This window comes from Euprymna scolopes, chromosome 46 (assembly GCF_053919585.1).
Source record: "Euprymna scolopes isolate OS-2025 chromosome 46, ASM5391958v1, whole genome shotgun sequence".
NCBI lineage: Eukaryota > Metazoa > Mollusca > Cephalopoda > Sepiida > Sepiolidae > Euprymna > Euprymna scolopes.
In genome coordinates, this window is record NC_136527.1 from 181,597,605 (window position 1) to 181,617,955 (window position 20,351).

Genomic DNA, 20,351 nt, shown 5'->3' on the forward strand with positions numbered 1-20,351 from the left:
TGGTTCAGCGCCCCCGGGCCTAGAGTGTTTTCCCTCTACTAGGTATACAGGAGGTGATGGTGAATACCCCGCGGCTAGAGACTCTATTTCTACCATGAACGCTGCAGGTGATAGTGGGATTTCACTGGGTGTGGCATCCCCTGACAACGACGACGGCACTGAGACTCCACCGGGTGTGGTATCTCTCGACGGCACTGGGATTCCACTGGGCGTGGTCTCCCCCGACAGCGGCACTGTAACGTCACTCGACGGCATTGTGACGTTACCCGTCAACGGCACTGGAACGTCACCGAATGTGACGCTCCCCCTTCTCGGCACTGGGGTGTCACCGGGTGTGACACCCCCCCTTCTCGGCACTGGGGTGTCACCGGGTGTGACACCCCCCCTTCTCGGCACTGGGGTGTCACCGGATGTGACACCCCCCCTTCTCGGCACTGGGGTGTCACCGGGTGTGACACCCCCCCCTTCTCGGCACTGGGGTGTCACCGGGTGTGACACCCCCCCTTCTCGGCACTGGGGTGTCACCGGATGTGACACCCCCCCTTCTCGGCACAACACCAGGGGCGTCCCCCATGGTGTTAGAGGCAGAGGCCTGCCTCTTGATTTGTTGGCCCAGTGCCCTTCCCCGACCCGCCGATTTGGAAGCTAGAGGGCCTTCACCACAAAAGGGTACGTGGGTAACCTCTAGTCCTGCCGGCTGCTTAAGTAAGGTCCAGACACTGAACAATCTGAAAAAAGAATAGAAAACGTGAACAGTTAAAGGAGCTTTGGAGGGGGACCAAGCTGTTTATTTAGTGTTCTGCCCCGGACCTGGCATTATCTACTGCCAGGCCCTCATTTGGGGTCCAGAGACACTTAGGCATGAAGCCAGTAGGGGGAAAGGGGGGGTCGAGGGTCATTCTAAACTATGCTAGGTCTTTGAAGACTTTATTAAAATTCCTATGCTAAGACACTATTTTTTATATTATCATTCTTACCATGGAGTTTATCTACTTAAAATCTCCCCAGCGTATGGCTTTGGCGTTTTTAACTGAAAGAAATAAATGTTTTTATTCAACAAAACAAAATCATATGTACAAACAAAAAGAAAAGATGATTTTGGAAATAAAATTTTTCCCTAAAAATGAGGGATGAGATGATGGGGAGGGGGGCAAACTAAGATACACCCAAAAAGAAAAGAAAAAACAAATTAACAAAATGCCTATGGGGTCGGGTTAGTAATGGATCCCCCCAACCTATTTCTAAATATGGAGCGCTTACTGTCTTTCGGTCCCGAAGGTCGAAAGCAAGCAGGTCGTTCCCTAGTGGGGAGTGGGGGACCTAGGGACGATATTTGAAAATAAATTAGATAGGGATGGGTAACTTAAGGACTGGACAGCGTCTTCCAAGATAAATGTACGTATAGGGGCATCAGACCGGGGACAAAACAAAGGGTGGACTGGGCATCTTTTGGAAGCTCTCCTATTGCCGATAAAAATAAATTCAGGGACGGGATCAACTTTCATACTTGCCCTAGTCTAGTATCTAATAAAGAATTTTCCACTCGTGGTGGTTAGGACCTAACTATCCCTACTCTGTTACTTTGTTTGGGGCTGGGTTCCGTAGAACCTTAGCACCGCCTGACAGATACCACTAGGGTGGGAAAACAAACTTAAACCTAGCGCCTCGTCGGATGCACAAACTAGTGTTGTGCACCCATCTCCTATCAAAGTCCATGCGGTGCAATCTTTTCCAATCGCATCTGATCTTTACTTTAAGTTGATGTTTAAAGCGACCAACCAGATCCCGATCCGAAACAGATTGCTCCTCATGGACAATCTCAAGACGTGAAATCCACGTTACTAATCTAGCTACTGCTAGGATCGCTAGAAACACCAATCGTCTCTCCCCAGTAAACGGCGGATCCATGTTGTCGACGACGTACGCCAAATCAAGTGGCACCAACCGCTCGGGGTCGATGCGAGCCGTTACCCTTCCGACGTACTCCCAGAGCCTCCGAACTCCGCTGCAAAGAAAAAAGGCATGCTCCCTCGTTTCATCTTCGTCTTCCTCGCAGCGGGGGCAGAAAGGAACGTATTCATCCTCTCTGCAGAATCCGTCTAGTACGCCGAAAAGTGGCAGCGCATTCCGGACTAGCCTCCATGTGATTGAAAACTCTGAATTATTTAGAAAGCTACTGGCTGGCGCCCAATTCCACTGAGAGAGGACCTCCTCCCTCGACATGTGCAGCCGCTCAACCAGCGGATCTTTTGCGGTCCCCACTACTAAATCCCGATACAGTCTCCTCCTAGGCCGTGCAAGGTCACTGGACCCCGGCAATGCCCTAAGGGCGGCTCGGCATTCGGAGAGGAACCGCCGTTCCCCCGCCGGTCTTCTGCGACCTTCGGCGGCAGGGGAGGGTACGAGCTGTGGGAAAGCGTGCTCCACAACTGGTACCCAGTGCAATTCCTCAAGCAGTGTCCGACTTAGGAACGCCAATCTTTCGGCGTGCTTATGACTTAACAAGTCAGGCATTCCCAAGCCTCCATCGCTGAGTTTCTGTGTACAGACCTGTCTACGGACATACGGCTTTCCCCCTTTCCAGAGGAGTCTGAAAAGGAGTCGCTCCAAAGCCTTACAGCGGTCCGCAGGCAGAGGAAGTACTGACAAGTGGTAAAGGATCAACGGAAAGACGTAAGTTTGGCACGCCTCCGCACGACCCTTCAGGGACAAACCCCTGCGAATCCAAGTCCCCACTGACGATTCGACCTTTGTCTGTACCTCCGACCAATTTTTGTCCAGCTGGAGCCCAGGCCCGAACCAGATTCCAAGAATCTTTACCGGGCCATCTGTCCAGCCGAACTCACCTGGAAGCGAGTTTACCCCGGTCCAAGTGCCCAACCGCAGGCCAACGGACTTGCTGCGGTTGACTATGGCCCCTGTAACACGTTCATACTCATCGACCGCCTCTATCACCGCTTTAATATCGATCCTTCGCCCTACATAAACGGTGACGTCATCGGCGTACGCGGAAACCCTGGCAAATCGGCCGCCAGGTAGAGCTATCCCGCGTAGGACTGGTCTCGTCGTCTCGTCCCTTAACTTGCGAAGGAAGGGCTCCAACGCCAGGACATAAAGCAGAGGCGACAGCGGACACCCCTGGCGCACCGACCGAGAGACCCCAAAGGACTCCGACAACCTACCATTTACTTGTACCGCTACCGTGGGGTCACGATACAAAACGGAAATCCACTTGCGGAAGTCCGGACCAAAACCGGCGGTCTCCAAAACAGACTCCAAGAAACCATGGTCGACCCTATCGAAAGCTTTGGACTGATCTAAATTGATCAGCGCGGCTCCTGTGTCGTCTTCTAACCCCTCTATGATCGTGCGCACCAAGTGCAAGTTGTCTTTAATCGTTCTCCCCTTCACAGAACAAGTCTGATCCGGTTCGACCAAATCACCGATGACAACCTGCAGTCGGTTTGCAAGAACGCGGGCCAAAATCTTCAACTCTGTGTTTAGCAGAGTGATGGGCCTGTAATCATCTAAGTCCTCCCCACCATGCCGCTCTTTCTTCTTCAGTAGTGTGACCACTCCTTTGGTTACCTGCCCAGGGATGGATCCCTGGGAAAACCAGTGGTTAAACACACCCGTCAGAAGAGGAACAAACATGGGCGACAGCCTCAAATACAATTCGTAGGGCAGACCATCGAGCCCTGGAGATCTGTTCTGGCCAACCTGCTTCAACGCAGTAATGACTTCACGCTCTGTAACCACCCCATCACAGCTAGCTGCTCGGTCCGCAGTAAGGCGGGGCGAGCCGGCTAAATAGCTGCCAAACTCCTGGCCGCGGAGTCTGGGTAGTTGGGTAAAGCGTTCCTTCAAATGTTGACGAAACCCATTGCAAATCTCTCGAGTCGATACGAGGGTATGTCCTTCCAGGTTTTTCACCTTCCGAATGTACCCGTCCGAACCACGTCTTAAGGCAGCCTTACGCTCAACAGCGTCAACGTTCACGGCTTCGTTAGAGACTCTTTTTAACCTAGCCCTAACTACTTGCCCTTCGTAACGCTCGCTAGCCAAGCGCTGAAGGTCCCCCTTAACTATGTTTATCTCTAGGGGATCCCCACCAGCCACCGCCCGGGTCAATCTATCTTCTAGCTGCCTTTTGGTCCGTGCCCTAGTTAACGCGAGGCGTTGGCTGTATTGGACACAAAAGAGCCTAATGGTAGCCTTAAGTCTAACCCACCAGCTACTCCCGGTAACCGCCCCCACTAACTCCCGCTGAATTAGTATTGTCAGCTGTTCCCGAAAGTCGTTCATCTCCAATAAGGAGGCGTTCAACTTCCAGTAGCCAGCCAACCTAGGCCTATTACCTAATCTCAAACGGGCCATTACTAATTTATGGTCCGAATGACCTAACCAGTGGAACGTGGGACACGATAAGAAATCTATGTCGCCTCTTCTAATTAACATCCTGTCCAAGTAGGTACTTGGACAGGCGGCCACGCTACTTTGCCACGTCCACATCTCCCTCCCTGGGTGATCCAGACGGAACCTGTCGACAAGATCGCACGAGGCCATCAGGTCAGACAGGCTGCTTTCACACCGATCCGACCCTCTATTCCCCCCGACCTTATCTATCTTGGGGTCCAGGATGGCATTCCAGTCCCCCATTAAAACTACTCGCTCCGGACCCGCCGAAAGGAACACCTCCACCTTCCGAAAAAAGGAAACCCTCTCCCCAACGATATTGGGCGCGTAAACTGCCAAAATCCGGAACTTACTGCTTTTAACGGCAACATCGACCACGACCAGCCTTCCATGAGCGCACGCGTGAACTACAGTAACCGCCGCACCTAGGGTGCGACTCACTAACACAGAAACCCCACGGCTAAAGGAATTGCCGTATGCTGAATAAACGTCAAAGTCGTTCACCAGCACACTGCAATCCCCGGGCCCAACAAAGTGGGTCTCCTGAATTGTAGCTATATCTACCTCCAGGGCTATGAGATCCCTCAGCACGCGAGCAGCCTTGCTTCGAGATCTCATGCCCCTCGCATTTAAACTAGCTAGGTTCAAGTTTGCCATAATTTCCCTAACTAGAAGTATCCCTCAAAAACGGGTCTAAAGTCCTCGGGTGTTAGAACGCCGAAAGACTGACCGATGCTGCCAGTTAGCAACTCTGTTGTGAACTGACCTCCTCGGACCAGTCCCCCCACGTCTAAGGGAAAGGTTATTTTCAAGGCTCTATAAAGGGATGGGTGAACATAAATGGGGACCCTCCCTTCGCACTTGACTGCTATTTGCATTAAGGACGGGTGCTCCTCATCCACAATCTTCAGCCCCGGAAAAGCCAGTTTCGCTTCGGCAACCATCCTCCATAATGCTTTTACTCTGGCCCCCTTCTCCTTTCTCAGGAACGTGATGAGCATCGGTGCTTCACTGAAGTTGGTTGGCCTCTCCACTTCCTTCCCGTCCACTTCGGTGAGCTTTTCCAGCTTTTGGACGTGTTTCTTCTGGCCTGCGCTGAGGTCCACCGGTCCCTGGCTCACATCCACCTCGCATATCCTCTCCCCGGGTAAGAAAGGCCTCTTCCGTGTTCGTTCAGTCCGGATCGGGGCTACCGGGGTGGTGGTGGTGCTGATCGTCTCTTTGTTCTCTTCTGCTTCCATGTCCTCTGGGGACCCGGCTTCTACGTCTTCGGAAGTTTGGGCTTCAGAGGTCTCCTCGTTGGTAGTAGGAGTAGTAGTGGTAGGGGGAGGGGTATTCTGCTCATCCATGGGGTCTGACGGTTGGGCAGGGTTTTCTTGGTCTTCTTCGTCGTCGTCTTCCTGGTCTTCCTTAACCTTCTTGTTTGTGGCTGCCAGGCTTCTTTTTTCCGTCTTCTTTTCTTCTTCTTCCTCTTCTGATTCGGGGGCCAACTTTCGTTTCACTCCCGACTTCTCTTCCTTTTGTTTCTGGTCTTTTGGCTTTTCCGGGGCCACTGTCTTCTGCTTTCCCTTCTTGGCCACAGTACTCCAGCTCCTTGGTGTCTCCGCTGTTGGTGTGACTGCTTTCTCCGTCACTTTCACCGGGGGCACCGCTGTCGGTGGGGGCACTGGATCCCTCTTCGGGCAGAACTTCGCCATGTGGCCCGGCATCCTACAGCTCCAACAGTGTGGCCTTCTGCCTTCGACGATTATGGACATTGTCCATTTCTCCCATGTCAGTTGGGCGGGGATTGTGTTGAAGCCAGCTCTGTTGACCCTCATCTTGAGCTTATAATCTCCGGTCATTATATTTTTGGGGCCTCGCGCTGCCGTCACTGCCTCCACGTCCCCATATTGTGATAAGATGGCTCCGACCTGTTCCTCTTCGAAACACCATGGGACTCCCAGAATGGTCACCGTTGTTCGTCTTTTTTCCAGGTATTCTGGCTTACACCGGATCCCCTTCCATATTGTGTCGCTTTTTGATGTTCTGATGGCGTCTTCTTCTGTGGGTAGCAGGACATCCCACATTGCGTAACTTCTACGCACTATGTAAGTTGCTGGGATGTTTGTTTCCACCAACAAGCTTATCATTTTCTCCTTGCTCAATCCGGTGAGCCCCTTCTGTTTTTCATCGAAAGTCACTAGGGACACAATTCTTCTTCTGAGGCTTTCGAGCTTCCCTGGGACTGGCTTGATTTCATTTCCGTCCGTGAGGTGCCGGTACTTTTCCTGGAAGAGTCTTCGGTATGCTTCCGGGCTCTTTTGCTCCTTCGGGCCCCAGGTCTTCTCTGGACTTGTTTGATTTGGTCCCCAGCTGCTTCCAGCTTCTGGACTTTTTCCTGGGCTCTGCTGCTGTGATCCCTCGTGACCCGTCTTCTCCGGTCTTGCTTCTGGGCTTTTTCCCGGATTCTGCTTCTTCTCGTGAGTCATGGGTTGCCGTGCAGTAGGTTTCTCAAACTCAAGAGAGTTCCATCTCCTCAAAGCTGGTTCCCTCTTCTTCGGGCTGTTGTTTGCCGACTTGACCGCTCTGTTCGTTCCTTCTGTGGAAGGGTGTGATTTCCTGATGGGCCTTTGAGGTATGGCCCAGCCTGTCTTGATTGCTCTTTTCTCTTCCCGTGTCCGTGGTTTTCCCCCGACAACTGCCCATGGGTTGAGAAAATCTGTGTCGCTGTCGTCCCTTGGTTCAGCGCCCCCGGGCCTAGAGTCTTTTCCCTCTACTAGGTATACAGGAGGTGATGGTGAATACCCCGCGGCTAGAGACTCTATTTCTACCATGAACGCTGCAGGTGATAGTGGGATTTCACTGGGTGTGGCATCCCCTGACAACGACGACGGCACTGAGACTCCACCGGGTGTGGTATCTCTCGACGGCACTGGGATTCCACTGGGCGTGGTCTCCCCCGACAGCGGCACTGTAACGTCACTCGACGGCATTGTGACGTTACCCGTCAACGGCACTGGAACGTCACCGAATGTGACGCTCCCCCTTCTCGGCACTGGGGTGTCACCGGGTGTGACACCCCCCCTTCTCGGCACTGGGGTGTCACCGGGTGTGACACCCCCCCCTTCTCGGTACTGGGGTGTCACCGGGTGTGACACCCCCCCTTCTCGGCACTGGGGTGTCACCGGGTGTGGCACCCCCTCTTCTCGGCACTGGGGTGTCACCGGGTGTGACACCCCCCCTTCTCGGCGCTGGGGTGTCACCGGATGTGACACCCCCCCTTCTCGGCACTGGGGTGTCACCGGATGTGACACCCCCCCTTCTCGGCACAACACCAGGGGCGTCCCCCATGGTGTTAGAGGCAGAGGCCTGCCTCTTGATTTGTTGGCCCAGTGCCCTTCCCCGACCCGCCGATTTGGAAGCTAGAGGGCCTTCACCACAAAAGGGTACGTGGGTAACCTCTAGTCCTGCCGGCTGCTTAAGTAAGGTCCAGACACTGAACAATCTGAAAAAAGAATAGAAAACGTGAACAGTTAAAGGAGCTTTGGAGGGGGACCAAGCTGTTTATTTAGTGTTCTGCCCCGGACCTGGCATTATCTACTGCCAGGCCCTCATTTGGGGTCCAGAGACACTTAGGCATGAAGCCAGTAGGGGGAAAGGGGGGGTCGAGGGTCATTCTAAACTATGCTAGGTCTTTGAAGACTTTATTAAAATTCCTATGCTAAGACACTATTTTTTATATTATCATTCTTACCATGGAGTTTATCTACTTAAAATCTCCCCAGCGTATGGCTTTGGCGTTTTTAACTGAAAGAAATAAATGTTTTTATTCAACAAAACAAAATCATATGTACAAACAAAAAGAAAAGATGATTTTGGAAATAAAATTTTTCCCTAAAAATGAGGGATGAGATGATGGGGAGGGGGGCAAACTAAGATACACCCAAAAAGAAAAGAAAAAACAAATTAACAAAATGCCTATGGGGTCGGGTTAGTAATGGATCCCCCCAACCTATTTCTAAATATGGAGCGCCTACTGTCTTTCGGTCCCGAAGGTCGAAAGCAAGCAGGTCGTTCCCTAGTGGGGAGTGGGGGACCTAGGGACGATATTTGAAAATAAATTAGATAGGGATGGGTAACATCAGGACTGGACGGCGTCTTCCAAGATAAATGTACGTATAGGGGCAAACAGACCGGGGACAAAACAAAGTTTGGAAGCTCTCCTATTGCCGATAAAAATAAATTCAGGGACGGGATCAACTTTCATACTTGCCCTAGTCTAGTATCTAATAAAGAATTTTCCACTCGTGGTGGTTAGGACCTAACTATCCCTACTCTGTTACTTTGTTTGGGGCTGGGTTCCGTAGAACCTTAGCACCGCCTGACAGATACCACTAGGGTGGGAAAACAAACTTAAACCTAGCGCCTCGTCGGATGCACAAACTAGTGTTGTGCACCCATCTCCTATCAAAGTCCATGCGGTGCAATCTTTTCCAATCGCATCTGATCTTTACTTTAAGTTGATGTTTAAAGCGACCAACCAGATCCCGATCCGAAACAGATTGCTCCTCATGGACAATCTCAAGACGTGAAATCCACGTTACTAATCTAGCTACTGCTAGGATCGCTAGAAACACCAATCGTCTCTCCCCAGTAAACGGCGGATCCATGTTGTCGACGACGTACGCCAAATCAAGTGGCACCAACCGCTCGGGGTCGATGCGAGCCGTTACCCTTCCGACGTACTCCCAGAGCCTCCGAACTCCGCTGCAAAGAAAAAAGGCATGCTCCCTCGTTTCATCTTCGTCTTCCTCGCAGCGGGGGCAGAAAGGAACGTATTCATCCTCTCTGCAGAATCCGGCTAGTACGCCGAAAAGTGGCAGCGCATTCCGGACTAGCCTCCATGTGATTGAAAACTCTGAATTATTTAGAAAGCTACTGGCTGGCGCCCAATTCCACTGAGAGAGGACCTCCTCCCTCGACATGTGCAGCCGCTCAACCAGCGGATCTTTTGCGGTCCCCACTACTAAATCCCGATACAGTCTCCTCCTAGGCCGTGCAAGGTCACTGGACCCCGGCAATGCCCTAAGGGCGGCTCGGCATTCGGAGAGGAACCGCCGTTCCCCCGCCGGTCTTCTGCGACCTTCGGCGGCAGGGGAGGGTATGAGCTGTGGGAAAGCGTGCTCCACAACTGGTACCCAGTGCAATTCCTCAAGCAGTGTCCGACTTAGGAACGCCAATCTTTCGGCGTGCTTATGACTTAACAAGTCAGGCATTCCCAAGCCCCCATCGCTGAGTTTCTGTGTACAGACCTGTCTACGGACATACGGCTTTCCCCCTTTCCAGAGGAGTCTGAAAAGGAGTCGCTCCAAAGCCTTACAGCGGTCCGCAGGCAGAGGAAGTACTGACAAGTGGTAAAGGATCAACGGAAAGACGTAAGTTTGGCACGCCTCCGCACGACCCTTCAGGGACAAACCCCTGCGAATCCAAGTCCCCACTGACGATTCGACCTTTGTCTGTACCTCCGACCAATTTTTGTCCAGCTGGAGCCCAGGCCCGAACCAGATTCCAAGAATCTTTACCGGGCCATCTGTCCAGCCGAACTCACCTGGAAGCGAGTTTACCCCGGTCCAAGTGCCCAACCGCAGGCCAACGGACTTGCTGCGGTTGACTATGGCCCCTGTAACACGTTCATACTCATCGACCGCCTCTATCACCGCTTTAATATCGATCCTTCGCCCTACATAAACGGTGACGTCATCGGCGTACGCGGAAACCCTGGCAAATCGGCCGCCAGGTAGAGCTATCCCGCGTAGGACTGGTCTCGTCGTCTCGTCCCTTAACTTGCGAAGGAAGGGCTCCAACGCCAGGACATAAAGCAGAGGCGACAGCGGACACCCCTGGCGCACCGACCGAGAGACCCCAAAGGACTCCGACAACCTACCATTTACTTGTACCGCTACCGTGGGGTCACGATACAAAACGGAAATCCACTTGCGGAAGTCCGGACCAAAACCGGCGGTCTCCAAAACAGACTCCAAGAAACCATGGTCGACCCTATCGAAAGCTTTGGACTGATATAAATTGATCAGCGCGGCTCCTGTGTCGTCTTCTAACCCCTCTATGATCGTGCGCACCAAGTGCAAGTTGTCTTTAATCGTTCTCCCCTTCACAGAACAAGTCTGATCCGGTTCGATTAAATCACCGATGACAACCTGCAGTCGGTTTGCAAGAACGCGGGCCAAAATCTTCAACTCTGTGTTTAGCAGAGTGATGGGCCTGTAATCATCTAAGTCCTCCCCACCATGCCGCTCTTTCTTCTTCAGTAGTGTGACCACTCCTTTGGTTACCTGCCCAGGGATGGATCCCTGGGAAAACCAGTGGTTAAACACACCCGTCAGAAGAGGAACAAACATGGGCGACAGCCTCAAATACAATTCGTAGGGCAGACCATCGAGCCCTGGAGATCTGTTCTGGCCAACCTGCTTCAACGCAGTAATGACTTCACGCTCTGTAACCACCCCATCACAGCTAGCTGCTCGGTCCGCAGTAAGGCGGGGCGAGCCGGCTAAATAGCTGCCAAACTCCTGGCCGCGGAGTCTGGGTAGTTGGGTAAAGCGTTCCTTCAAATGTTGACGAAACCCATTGCAAATCTCTCGAGTCGATACGAGGGTATGTCCTTCCAGGTTTTTCACCTTCCGAATGTACCCGTCCGAACCACGTCTTAAGGCAGCCTTACGCTCAACAGCGTCAACGTTCACGGCTTCGTTAGAGACTCTTTTTAACCTAGCCCTAACTACTTGCCCTTCGTAACGCTCGCTAGCCAAGCGCTGAAGGTCCCCCTTAACTATGTTTATCTCTAGGGGATCCCCACCAGCCACCGCCCGGGTCAATCTATCTTCTAGCTGCCTTTTGGTCCGTGCCCTAGTTAACGCGAGGCGTTGGCTGTATTGGACACAAAAGAGCCTAATGGTAGCCTTAAGTCTAACCCACCAGCTACTCCCGGTAACCGCCCCCACTAACTCCCGCTGAATTAGTATTGTCAGCTGTTCCCGAAAGTCGTTCATCTCCAACAAGGAGGCGTTCAACTTCCAGTAGCCAGCCAACCTAGGCCTATTACCTAATCTCAAACGGGCCATTACTAATTTATGGTCCGAATGACCTAACCAGTGGAACGTGGGACACGATAAGAAATCTATGTCGCCTCTTCTAATTAACATCCTGTCCAAGTAGGTACTTGGACAGGCGGCCACGCTACTTTGCCACGTCCACATCTCCCTCCCTGGGTGATCCAGACGGAACCTGTCGACAAGATCGCACGAGGCCATCAGGTCAGACAGGCTGCTTTCACACCGATCCGACCCTCTATTCCCCCCGACCTTATCTATCTTGGGGTCCAGGATGGCATTCCAGTCCCCCATTAAAACTACTCGCTCCGGACCCGCCGAAAGGAACACCTCCACCTTCCGAAAAAAGGAAACCCTCTCCCCAGCGATATTGGGCGCGTAAACTGCCAAAATCCGGAACTTACTGCTTTTAACGGCAACATCGACCACGACCAGCCTTCCATGAGCGCACGCGTGAACTACAGTAACCGCCGCACCTAGGGTGCGACTCACTAACACAGAAACCCCACGGCTAAAGGAATTGCCGTATGCTGAATAAACGTCAAAGTCGTTCACCAGCACACTGCAATCCCCGGGCCCAACAAAGTGGGTCTCCTGAATTGTAGCTATATCTACCTCCAGGGCTATGAGATCCCTCAGCACGCGAGCAGCCTTGCTTCGAGATCTCATGCCCCTCGCATTTAAACTAGCTAGGTTCAAGTTTGCCATAATTTCCCTAACTAGAAGTATCCCTCAAAAACGGGTCTAAAGTCCTCGGGTGTTAGAACGCCGAAAGACTGACCGATGCTGCCAGTTAGCAACTCTGTTGTGAACTGACCTCCTCGGACCAGTCCCCCCACGTCTAAGGGAAAGGTTATTTTCAAGGCTCTATAAAGGGATGTGTGAACATAAATGGGGACCCTCCCTTCGCACTTGACTGCTATCTGCATTAAGGACGGGTGCTCCTCATCCACAATCTTCAGCCCCGGAAAAGCCAGTTTCGCTTCGGCAACCATCCTCCATAATGCTTTTACTCTGGCCCCCTTCTCCTTTCTCAGGAACGTGATGAGCATCGGTGCTTCACTGAAGTTGGTTGGCCTCTCCACTTCCTTCCCGTCCACTTCGGTGAGCTTTTCCAGCTTTTGGACGTGTTTCTTCTGGCCTGCGCTGAGGTCCACCGGTCCCTGGCTCACATCCACCTCGCATATCCTCTCCCCGGGTAAGAAAGGCCTCTTCCGTGTTCGTTCAGTTCGGATCGGGGCTACCGGGGTGGTGGTGGTGCTGATCGTCTCTTTGTTCTCTTCTGCTTCCATGTCCTCTGGGGACCCGGCTTCTACGTCTTCGGAAGTTTGGGCTTCAGAGGTCTCCTCGTTGGTAGTAGGAGTAGTAGTGGTAGGGGGAGGGGTATTCTGCTCATCCATGGGGTCTGACGGTTGGGCAGGGTTTTCTTGGTCTTCTTCGTCGTCGTCTTCCTGGTCTTCCTTAACCTTCTTGTTTGTGGCTGCCAGGCTTCTTTTTTCCGTCTTCTTTTCTTCTTCTTCCTCTTCTGATTCGGGGGCCAACTTTCGTTTCACTCCCGACTTCTCTTCCTTTTGTTTCTGGTCTTTTGGCTTTTCCGGGGCCACTGTCTTCTGCTTTCCCTTCTTGGCCACAGTACTCCAGCTCCTTGGTGTCTCCGCTGTTGGTGTGACTGCTTTATCCGTCACTTTCACCGGGGGCACCGCTGTCGGTGGGGGCACTGGATCCCTCTTTGGGCAGAACTTCGCCATGTGGCCCGGCATCCTACAGCTCCAACAGTGTGGCCTTCTGCCTTCGACGATTATGGACATTGTCCATTTCTCCCATGTCAGTTGAGCGGGGATTGTGTTGAAGCCAGCTCTGTTGACCCTCATCTTGAGCTTATAATCTCCGGTCATTATATTTTTGGGGCCTCGCGCTGCCGTCACTGCCTCCACGTCCCCATATTGTGATAAGATGGCTCCGACCTGCTCCTCTTCGAAACACCATGGGACTCCCAGAATGGTCACCGTTGTTCGTCTTTTTTCCAGGTATTCTGGCTTACACCGGATCCCCTTCCATATTGTGTCGCTTTTTGATGTTCTGATGGCGTCTTCTTCTGTGGGTAGCAGGACATCCCACATTGCGTAACTTCTACGCACTATGTAAGTTGCTGGGATGTTTGTTTCCACCAACAAGCTTATCATTTTCTCCTTGCTCAATCCGGTGAGCCCCTTCTGTTTTTCATCGAAAGTCACTAGGGACACAATTCTTCTTCTGAGGCTTTCGAGCTTCCCGGGGACTGGCTTGATTTCATTTCCGTCCGTGAGGTGCCGGTACTTTTCCTGGAAGAGTCTTCGGTATGCTTCCGGGCTCTTTTGCTCCTTCGGGCCCCAGGTCTTCTCTGGACTTGTTTGATTTGGTCCCCAGCTGCTTCCAGCTTCTGGACTTTTTCCTGGGCTCTGCTGCTGTGATCCCTCGTGACCCGTCTTCTCCGGTTTTGCTTCTGGGCTTTTCCCCGGATTATGCTTCTTCTCGTGAGTCATAGGTTGCCATGTAGTAGGTTTCTCCAACTCAAGAGAGTTCCATCTCCTCAATGCTGGTTCCCTCTTCTTCGGGCTGTTGTCCGCCGACCTGACCGCTCTGTTCGTTCCTTCTGCGGAAGGGTGTGATTTCCTGATGGGCCTTTGAGGTATGGCCCAGCCTGTCTTGATTGCTCTTTTCTCTTCCCGTGTCCGTGGTTTTCCCCCGACAACTGCCCATGGGTTGAGAAAATCTGTGTCGCTGTCGTCCTTTGGTTCAGCGCCCCCGGGCCTAGAGTCTTTTCCCTCTACTAGGTATACAGGAGGTGATGGTGAATACCCCGCGGCTAGAGACTCTATTTCTACCATGAACGCTGCAGGTGATAGTGGGATTTCACTGGGTGTGGCATCCCCTGACAACGACGACGGCACTGAGACTCCACCGGGTGTGGTATCTCTCGACGGCACTGGGATTCCACTGGGCGTGGTCTCCCCCGACAGCGGCACTGTAACGTCACTCGACGGCATTGTGACGTTACCCGTCAACGGCACTGGAACGTCACCGAATGTGACGCTCCCCCTTCTCGGCACTGGGGTGTCACCGGGTGTGACACCCCCCCTTCTCGGCACTGGGGTGTCACCGGGTGTGACACCCCCCCTTCTCGGTACTGGGGTGTCACCGGGTGTGACACCCCCCCTTCTCGGCACTGGGGTGTCACCGGGTGTGGCACCCCCTCTTCTCGGCACTGGGGTGTCACCGGGTGTGACACCCCCCCTTCTCGGCGCTGGGGTGTCACCGGATGTGACACCCCCCCTTCTCGGCACTGGGGTGTCACCGGATGTGACACCCCCCCTTCTCGGCACAACACCAGGGGCGTCCCCCATGGTGTTAGAGGCAGAGGCCTGCCTCTTGATTTGTTGGCCCAGTGCCCTTCCCCGACCCGCCGATTTGGAAGCTAGAGGGCCTTCACCACAAAAGGGTACGTGGGTAACCTCTAGTCCTGCCGGCTGCTTAAGTCGGGTCCAGACACTGAACAATCTGAAAAAAGAATAGAAAACGTGAACAGTTAAAGGAGCTTTGGAGGGGGACCAAGCTGTTTATTTAGTGTTCTGCCCCGGACCTGGCATTATCTACTGCCAGGCCCTCATTTGGGGTCCAGAGACACTTAGGCATGAAGCCAGTAGGGGGAAAGGGGGGTCGAGGGTCATTCTAAACTATGCTAGGTCTTTGAAGACTTTATTAAAATTCCTATGCTAAGACACTATTTTTTATATTATCATTCTTACCATGGAGTTTATCTACTTAAAATCTCCCCAGCGTATGGCTTTGGCGTTTTTAACTGAAAGAAATAAATGTTTTTATTCAACAAAACAAAATCATATGTACAAACAAAAAAGAAAATATGATTTTGGAAATAAAATTTTTTCTAAAAATGAGGGATGAGATGATGGGGAGGGGGGCAAACTAAGATACACCCAAAAAGAAAAGAAAAAACAAATTAACAAAATGCCTATGGGGTCGGGTTAGTAATGGATCCCCCCAACCTATTTCTAAATATGGAGCGCCTACTGTCTTTCGGTCCCGAAGGTCGAAAGCAAGCAGGTCGTTCCCTAGTGGGGAGTGGGGGACCTAGGGACGATATTTGAAAATAAATTAGATAGGGATGGGTAACATCAGGACTGGACGGCGTCTTCCAAGATAAATGTACGTATAGGGGCAAACAGACCGGGGACAAAACAAAGGGTGGACTGGGCATCTTTTGGAAGCTCTCCTATTGCCGATAAAAATAAATTCAGGGACGGGATCAACTTTCATACTTGCCCTAGTCTAGTATCTAATAAAGAATTTTCCACTCGTGGTGGTTAGGACCTAACTATCCCTACTCTGTTACTTTGTTTGGGGCTGGGTTCCGTAGAACCTTAGCACCGCCTGACAGATACCACTAGGGTGGGAAAACAAACTTAAACCTAGCGCCTCGTCGGATGCACAAACTAGTGTTGTGCACCCATCTCCTATCAAAGTCCATGCGGTGCAATCTTTTCCAATCGCATCTGATCTTTACTTTAAGTTGATGTTTAAAGCGACCAACCAGATCCCGATCCGAAACAGATTGCTCCTCATGGACAATCTCAAGACGTGAAATCCACGTTACTAATCTAGCTACTGCTAGGATCGCTAGAAACACCAATCGTCTCTCCCCAGTAAACGGCGGATCCATGTTGTCGACGACGTACGCCAAATCAAGTGGCACCAACCGCTCGGGGTCGATGCGAGCCGTTACCCTTCCGACGTACTCCCAGAGCCTCCGAACTCCGCTGCAAAGAAAAAAGGCATGCTCCCTCGTTTCATCTTCGTCTTCCTCGCAGCGGGGGCAGAAAGGAACGTATTCATCCTCTCTGCAGAATCCGGCTAGTACGCCGAAAAGTGGCAGCGCATTCCGGACTAGCCTCCATGTGATTGAAAACTCTGAATTATTTAGAAAGCTACTGGCTGGCGCCCAATTCCACTGAGAGAAGACCTCCTCCCTCGACATGTGCAGCCGCTCAACCAGCGGATCTTTTGCGGTCCCCACTACTAAATCCCGATACAGTCTCCTCCTAGGCCGTGCAAGGTCACTGGACCCCGGCAATGCCCTAAGGGCGGCTCGGCATTCGGAGAGGAACCGCCGTTCCCCCGCCGGTCTTCTGCGACCTTCGGCGGCAGGGGAGGGCACGAGCTGTGGGAAAGCGTGCTCCACAACTGGTACCCAGTGCAATTCCTCAAGCAGTGTCCGACTTAGGAACGCCAATCTTTCGGCGTGCTTATGACTTAACAAGTCAGGCATTCCCAAGCCTCCATCGTTGAGTTTCTGTGTACAGACCTGTCTACGGACATACGGCTTTCCCCCTTTCCAGAGGAGTCTGAAAAGGAGTCGCTCCAAAGCCTTACAGCCGTCCGCAGGCAGAGGAAGTACTGACAAGTGGTAAAGGATCAACGGAAAGACGTAAGTTTGGCACGCCTCCGCACGACCCTTCAGGGACAAACCCCTGCGAATCCAAGTCCCCACTGACGATTCGACCTTTGTCTGTACCTCCGACCAATTTTTGTCCAGCTGGAGCCCAGGCCCGAACCAGATTCCAAGAATCTTTACCGGGCCATCTGTCCAGCCGAACTCACCTGGAAGCGAGTTTACCCCGGTCCAAGTGCCCAACCGCAGGCCAACGGACTTGCTGCGGTTGACTATGGCCCCTGTAACACGTTCATACTCATCGACCGCCTCTATCACCGCTTTAATATCGATCCTTCGCCCTACATAAACGGTGACGTCATCGGCGTACGCGGAAACCCTGGCAAATCGGCCGCCAGGTAGAGCTATCCCGCGTAGGACTGGTCTCGTCGTCTCGTCCCTTAACTTGCGAAGGAAGGGCTCCAACGCCAGGACATAAAGCAGAGGCGACAGCGGACACCCCTGGCGCACCGACCGAGAGACCCCAAAGGACTCCGACAACCTACCATTTACTTGTACCGCTACCGTGGGGTCACGATACAAAACGGAAATCCACTTGCGGAAGTCCGGACCAAAACCGGCGGTCTCCAAAACAGACTCCAAGAAACCATGGTCGACCCTATCGAAAGCTTTGGACTGATCTAAATTGATCAGCGCGGCTCCTGTGTCGTCTTCTAACCCCTCTATGATCGTGCGCACCAAGTGCAAGTTGTCTTTAATCGTTCTCCCCTTCACAGAACAAGTCTGATCCGGTTCGACCAAATCACCGATGACAACCTGCAGTCGGTTTGCAAGAACGCGGGCCAAAATCTTCAACTCTGTGTTTAGCAGAGTGATGGGCCTGTAATCATCTAAGTCCTCCCCATCATGCCGCTCTTTCTTCTTCAGTAGTGTGACCACTCCTTTGGTTACCTGCCCAGGGATGGATCCCTGGGAAAACCAGTGGTTAAACACACCCGTCAGAAGAGGAACAAACATGGGCGACAGCCTCAAATACAATTCGTAGGGCAGACCATCGAGCCCTGGAGATCTGTTCTGGCCAACCTGCTTCAACGCAGTAATGACTTCACGCTCTGTAACCACCCCATCACAGCTAGCTGCTCGGTCCGCAGTAAGGCGGGGCGAGCCGGCTAAATAGCTGCCAAACTCCTGGCCGCGGAGTCTGGGTAGTTGGGTAAAGCGTTCCTTCAAATGTTGACGAAACCCATTGCAAATCTCTCGAGTCGATACGAGGGTATGTCCTTCCAGGTTTTTCACCTTCCGAATGTACCCGTCCGAACCACGTCTTAAGGCAGCCTTACGCTCAACAGCGTCAACGTTCACGGCTTCGTTAGAGACTCTTTTTAACCTAGCCCTAACTACTTGCCCTTCGTAACGCTCGCTAGCCAAGCGCTGAAGGTCCCCCTTAACTATGTTTATCTCTAGGGGATCCCCACCAACCACCGCCCGGGTCAATCTATCTTCTAGCTGCCTTTTGGTCCGTGCCCTAGTTAACGCGAGGCGTTGGCTGTATTGGACACAAAAGAGCCTAATGGTAGCCTTAAGTCTAACCCACCAGCTACTCCCGGTAACCGCCCCCACTAACTCCCGCTGAATTAGTGTTGTCAGCTGTTCCCGAAAGTCGTTCATCTCCAACAAGGAGGCGTTCAACTTCCAGTAGCCAGCCAACCTAGGCCTATTACCTAATCTCAAACGGGCCATTACTAATTTATGGTCCGAATGACCTAACCAGTGGAACGTGGGACACGATAAGAAATCTATGTCGCCTCTTCTAATTAACATCCTGTCCAAGTAGGTACTTGGACAGGCGGCCACGCTACTTTGCCACGTCCACATCTCCCTCCCTGGGTGATCCAGACGGAACCTGTCGACAAGATCGCACGAGGCCATCAGGTCAGACAGGCTGCTTTCACACCGATCCGACCCTCTATTCCCCCCGACCTTATCTATCTTGGGGTCCAGGATGGCATTCCAGTCCCCCATTAAAACTACTCGCTCCGGACCCGCCGAAAGGAACACCTCCACCTGCCGAAAAAAGGAAACCCTCTCCCCAGCGATATTGGGCGCGTAAACTGCCAAAATCCGGAACTTACTGCTTTTAACGGCAACATCGACCACGACCAGCCTTCCATGAGCGCACGCGTGAACTACAGTAACCGCCGCACCTAGGGTGCGACTCACTAACACAGAAACCCCACGGCTAAAGGAATTGCCGTATGCTGAATAAACGTCAAAGTCGTTCACCAGCACACTGCAATCCCCGGGCCCAACAAAGTGGGTCTCCTGAATTGTAGCTATATCTACCTCCAGGGCTATGAGATCCCTCAGCACGCGAGCAGCCTTGCTTCGAGATCTCATGCCCCTCGCATTTAAACTAGCTAGGTTCAAGTTTGCCATAATTTCCTTAACTAGAAGTATCCCTCAAAAACGGGTCTAAAGTCCTCGGGTGTTAGAACGCCGAAAGACTGACCGATGCTGCCAGTTAGCAACTCTGTTGTGAACTGACCTCCTCGGACCAGTCCCCCCACGTCTAAGGGAAAGGTTATTTTCAAGGCTCTATAAAGGGATGGGTGAACATAAATGGGGACCCTCCCTTCGCACTTGACTGCTATTTGCATTAAGGACGGGTGCTCCTCATCCACAATCTTCAGCCCCGGAAAAGCCAGTTTCGCTTCGGCAACCATCCTCCATAATGCTTTTACTCTGGCCCCCTTCTCCTTTCTCAGGAACGTGATGAGCATCGGTGCTTCACTGAAGTTGGTTGGCCTCTCCACTTCCTTCCCGTCCACTTCGGTGAGCTTTTCCAGCTTTTGGACGTGCTTCTTCTGGCCTGCGCTGAGGTCCACCGGTCCCTGGCTCACATCCACCTCGCATATCCTCTCCCCGGGTAAGAAAGGCCTCTTCCGTGTTCGTTCAGTCCGGATCGGGGCTACCGGGGTGGTGGTGGTGCTGATCGTCTCTTTGTTCTCTTCTGCTTCCATGTCCTCTGGGGACCCGGCTTCTACGTCTTCGGAAGTTTGGGCTTCAGAGGTCTCCTCGTTGGTAGTAGGAGTAGTAGTGGTAGGGGGAGGGGTATTCTGCTCATCCATGGGGTCTGACGGTTGGGCAGGGTTTTCTTGGTCTTCTTCGTCGTCGTCTTCCTGGTCTTCCTTAACCTTCTTGTTTGTGGCTGCCAGGCTTCTTTTTTCCGTCTTCTTTTCTTCTTCTTCCTCTTCTGATTCGGGGGCCAACTTTCGTTTCACTCCCGACTTCTCTTCCTTTTGTTTCTGGTCTTTTGGCTTTTCCGGGGCCACTGTCTTCTGCTTTCCCTTCTTGGCCACAGTACTCCAGCTCCTTGGTGT